The sequence below is a fragment of the Centruroides sculpturatus genome, unplaced genomic scaffold (assembly GCF_000671375.1).
Source record: "Centruroides sculpturatus isolate CEXI.00-Female unplaced genomic scaffold, Cexi_2.0 scaffold863, whole genome shotgun sequence".
NCBI classification, from domain to species: Eukaryota; Metazoa; Arthropoda; class Arachnida; order Scorpiones; family Buthidae; genus Centruroides; species Centruroides sculpturatus.
Genome location: NW_019385531.1, coordinates 168,248 through 174,302, shown reverse-complemented (window position 1 = coordinate 174,302; position 6,055 = coordinate 168,248).

Below are 6,055 nucleotides of genomic sequence, written 5' to 3'. Positions count from 1 at the left end.
ATAAATTTTTTTTATAGATTAGTTCTGCCATGTATAGTTCCATAACTATTAATATATAAAATTTGAACACAGACTTTATAGATTCTCTTTATAATTATTACTAAATTTATTATTTTGTATATTCAGACAGGAAATAAAATTCACGAGTGAAACCATGTGCGTATTATTAACAAAATTATTTTATGTCAGTATTTTTAATAAAGGCAAAATATATAAATAAAATTTGTCTATTTTATTATCTTAACAAATGGATTATCTTCACTGAAATTGCACATAATAATAATTCTACAGATTTATTGAAAGGCTGGTTCTTAAAGTTTCGTAATAAATATACCTTAGAAAAAATTTAGATTTTTCGTAAAATTAGTGGCGTAGCGTGAGTGTCAGCCGCACAGGGCAGAGGAAAATTTCGCCGTCCCTTATTTAGGTATCTCAATTTAAAAGACTAAAATTCAGTTTCGTCACAGAATAAGTAATTAAAAATTCCTTGCTAGTATTGTCACCTATTAAAAATCGCTGACCTGGACGGCAGGTGTGGTTTGTTCGAACAGAAGTTCTTGACGCATGCGTATGTCATTTTTCAATGCGAAGAATAATGTGCAGTGCATGCCGGTTCTTAATCAGTTAGCGGCTGGAAAGACCTGGGTGGGAGTTCCGTAAATAACCTAGATGACTTAGCTCTATTGGATATTGGAGGTGTACATGAATAAGAAATAAATCATACAAGCAGGAAAAAAAAAATCGACAGGTCGCGCACGGTATCCCCAGTAAAATTAATAATTCACCCGGACGGTTAGTCCGGTGAGTCGATTCCCGGACTGTCCGGATGGTAACACTGCATTCATGTTAAATAGTTCAATGAAAAATTTTAACTGTATATTAGGACGTTTTTTAATTTATCTTTTACACCGATAAGTAAAAGTGTGTTTTTAGTTTTGATTTTGTAACCAGAATACAGTAAAAAGAAAAAATTGAAGCCGAAAGAATGGGTTGTCGAACATACAGGTTGTCGTTATTTTTCTTTAATTACTCTTAGCTTAAATGGGGGTTTGTCTAATATTCGTAAAATACACGATAACTAATTTACTATTTCTAAAATAATAAAGTTTTCATTTGTTAAAATAATGTGTAATTTTTTAATTATAGATATTCTTTTCGAATAAAAAATTTACAAGAATGCCAATATTCATCTTCACTGAATAATAAAATTTTTTAGTACAATCTTTCAAATACGTTTCAGCATTATGACATTAAAGGAGAATTGTTATATTGTTTTATATCAAACTAGACGTATCTCTCCTTGTTTAATAATTAATAAAATGAAACAGTTATATGAATTTTTAATTTTAACAAAGTTTATTTAATTACACAGCAATTATATATACTAATACGAATTTATAGTTTTCTCAGCTGTCTTCTCGTATTTTAAAAGAATAATAATCGCTTTAGGTATAAATTTAATGGATAATTATCGCAATATTACTTTATTTCTTCAAATTAAATCATTTTTATTACCTAATATAATTATTCGCCCATATGTGTTTTATGTATTGACTTTATATAAATAGCGTTGAAAAGATCAATTCAAAGAAGCCATCTTCGAAAACTTCATATTTTATCAGAAGACTCAAAATGAACTATTTTATATTGAGTTTGGTTGCAGCTCTTTTAATATTGCGTAAAAATTTTCTTTATAATTTTATTTATTTAGTAAAAATAAATATTTTTTATACTATACTATATTATATTATCTTATAATTATATTATAGTATATTATACTATACTTTATTTATTTAGTAAAAATAAATAGAAAGTGCTAATATTAATGAATTAATAGTTTCATAGAATGAATCAGAAAAATGGCCACACAATTCATCACACCATATGCTGACACTATTTGATATATTTTCCTGGAAAGAAGTTTTAAGCAATAAAATAAATGTGGTTTACTATAAATGTAATTAATTATAATTCACTTGCAAATTCTATTCTGTCTCCAGTAAATCAAATAGTGTAAAGAGCACCATGAGATCAGGAGTGTAGCTACTTATCTGATTCAACCCATATAATTTAGGTAAAACAATGATTCAACTTAAATGTATAAAGACTGTTTTATATTTATTTAGATGTAAATTGTGTGAAAAACGATTATCCAGTGGATCAAAACGGTTGTAGAATTAGATGTGAAAAATCCTCATATTGTGACCATGGCTGCAAATCCGTAAAAGCTGAAGGTGGATTATGTTCTTGGTCTTACTATTGTTGGTGTTACGGTCTTTCTGATAATATACCTACAAAGGAATTTTGTAATGTTATAGGAAAGTAAACAAAATCAACTTTTGAAAATATGTAATGATTTGCATTTTACTGATATTGGAAAATAAATCTTATGTGAGCATAATTACTGTTGCTTGTTATTTATTTGTTAAATTATAATTGGTATATATAGTGGACATTTTATTAAAAAATCCGCTCTGTGAGCACTAAGAAGGTTCTGATTTTATCACGTCCACTATGGATTTTGTCAGATCTGTTTTTTATCAATGCGGCCAGGCCCACAATGGGCTGAATGTTGGTGAGAAAGGGGACCCAAGATGTGGTAATCAATTATGCTTTGAAAAATTTCTGGGATGATTTTACCCGTTTATATTCGATTCCCAGCCTCTCAGAAAATTAAGTGCCATCCTTATCACTCGCAAACCGGATGTTGTCACTTATGAGTTTTATAGTCTTTATATAAAAACAATCAACTTGAGCAGAGTCGTAAATAGGATATGGCCAAAGTGGCTCTGCCATAGGCGCCAATTTAAGAAAAGTTTCGGAATAATATGTGTTCGAAATTAATAACACAAAAATTTTTTATATTTATATTTATATAGAATTTAGATGTCATTAGATAATTTTTAATATTAGCACTTTTTAGAATAAAATTATTAATTTTTTTAATTTAATAATAAAAATTAAAAAGGCACCATTTTTCTTCTAGGCCGTAGGCGTCTAAAATCCTAGTTACAGTTCTGGACTTGACTAAAAAACACCATGAATGTTAAACCAATCACCACATTTTCTAATAATATCGGATTTTTTCGCTTAAGCAGTGGTGATATTCAGTGGGTTCGCACAGGTTCGGCTTGTTAAAAATGTTAACGGGTTCCGTTGTTAACATTTTCAAAGTTTTTCGAACCTTGTTAAACACACGTAAAATTTTTCAGTGATTTTGTTTTTTTTTAAATATATTAAATATAGAGGAAAAGGTGGTATTATGGAACACTGCAGGTATTATGGAACCACTTCATTTCGAACTGGTAATAATGGCGGACTGTAGCGGATTGTGGCTGAACTGAACTAGGCAGACATCCATAGCAAGGGGAAAATCCGTTTCACTTCAGTTAAACGGTTGTCCGCAGTGAATCAGCAAATTTGTGTTTTTCAAAATTCGAAAGTTTTGAATGCTAAGTGAAGTTAATTATTTCTAAAATATAAATCGTGTAATTGTAGGTTCATGGTGCATGTATTCTGTTCCAGAGACGTAGGGGTACATACTAATCTGTGTGATGTTCACGTTTTTTAAAGTTTAGTCTTGACAGACATAAGTTAATTCAAAATGCAATGCGTGAAATACGGATCCCATTAGTGCTTTTAATATGGAATCCAACTCCTCCGAACTCTCTCTTTGTAATCAGACATTCGTCCGGAGCAATTCGGGAAAAAGACACTAGGTAGAAAGTCAATTCTTCCTGAAAATATCGAAAAAGAGCTGCTGGAATATATATTGTTGATGGAGGTCATATTTTTCTATTATAAAAGCATTTTTTCGATAAAATACATTAGAGTAAATACTTTTGTAATTATTTAACATTCTTTGTACTTTTCTATTCGTTTTTGGCTACATTAAAGCATTTTTTAAAAACACACAGCAAGGTTCCATATTACCACCCGTTTTTCCCTAAGTCTACTTTCTGACTTTTTGTACAGAAGCCTTCAAAAACCATACTTATAATTACACTAGCAAAAAATCCAATTAGGAACATTTAGTTTAATAGTTACCAGTACTTTTCGCACAAGAAATGTGGGTGTGGTTATGATATCTTGTTTACAATTCACTAAAATTAAAATAGGGTTCCATAATACCATCTTTTCCTCCACGAATCAAACACCCAAACACTTTTTTTTACAAAATGTATTGTTCAGAAGAAAATAAAATATAGCGGTTAAATAAATGTATTATTTAGTTAAGATTATGAAATAAAGAATAAGTAATACAAGAGATATTTCCTGTCATTGAATCTGTTTATGTGTTTTATTGTCAGCGACAGTATTTTGTGAACAAATACCGTCAGTTTCATTACATACCGAACAATTTAATTAGAGTTTGTGGCCAAAGTTCAAAAGTTAAACTTGTACAACAAGCAGAATTACGTGTTAAACTATCAAGCTCACCAATCAATTGGTATGACTCAACGTGATAGGATATTGAACTTTACTATCAATTTCAAATCGAATGTGTTCTATCCATCCATTAGTTTCTTTTAGTGGATGTGGAAGGGTATTGCACCCAGAGACTAAAAAATCCTCTGTCATATTACCTCATAAGACACATATTGCAAAAAAGACAAAGAATTATGATTTATATATATATGTATATATAAATGAACCGATTAAATATATTTTTCACTCTCTGGGATATTGGTCAGTAAAATTAACACTGCCTTCCATTACCTGGACAGCGTCTTTGCTTTTTCTGCTTGCAGCGAATCGTACTGTACGTTCAACATTTTCAGTAACTGTCACAAGTAACGAGCGCGTTTTCAACGAAATAAAAAAGTTAAAAATTACCTAAATGTTTTATAAAGTCGATTGAAATACAACTTAACAAATTAACAAATTATTTAACAAAGATTTGATGTAAATTTACAAATTTAATTAATGAAGATACATATTTGAAAATAAATATAGTATGTAGTGTACATTGTTTACATTTACAGTTTTGTGAGTTGCTAGTCGGTGGTACGAAGTTGGTGGAACTTATGTATCGCTTACTCGGCAGCTAGTCGGTGAGACTAGCCCTCGGTCGTCAAACGGATGGCTTTGTATGAATGGAAGAATGCGGAAAGAGATGATCTCGTAATAATCCGTCTCATGCGTCAGGATTCCCGACACCAGATAGTCAATTACGCGGGCTATCACACGTTCGCGAGGGATATCGAATGGAGGGTCGCAAATATGTGGAGTTGACGTAAGCTTTAGATTCAGTCATTAAGGAAACCATATTTAAATAACATAAATTATTTAATGAAAACAAACGGAATGAAAATACAAATGATGGATTACAATATTATTATTTATGACGACCTATCTCGCGGAGAGATCAAACTATCAACTTAATATTAATCTACACGTAAGAGAGAGTTTACATCAATCTACATTATACAATTATACTACCTTCACAATACTAAACTTATTCTTGTCTTCAATCATTTTTTTTTTCGGAATATGGGAGAAGGTTGGGAATCGTAACATTTATGTGCGCGCTACTCAAAATATGGACTATTTCTGTATGGTAATTTCCTTCTGAATGGACTACCTGCTATGGCATGTTCGAAATTTGTTGAACTGCTCGTAGTTTGTATGGCAATTTTCTATAGACTACCCAAGTTCTATATGGTAACCTTCTTTCGATGGACTACCCAGAATGGCGGGTAAAAAGACCTTTTTGAATCGGCTTCTTCAGTCGGCCAAGTAACGTGTGCAAAGGCCTAATCTGAATCATCTCGCAAGTCGGCCGACTAAAGGAAGTTCAACTTCCCCTCTCTCGTAGAAATGAAAGAATTGTACATCCTTTGTGAATTATCAAAGTTATAAAATATTTTCTAATTGAAATTGAAATTAGTTCGTTCGTTTTACCGCTAATTTCTTTTAAAATAATGGGCCCCTAAATCCTGATTCTCACAATTTAATAGAAGCGTATATTAACATAATATGCAATTCATTTCAAAAACATGATAGTTAAAAACATATCAATCTTGATACTGCAGTATGAGAATTCTTTTTTAAA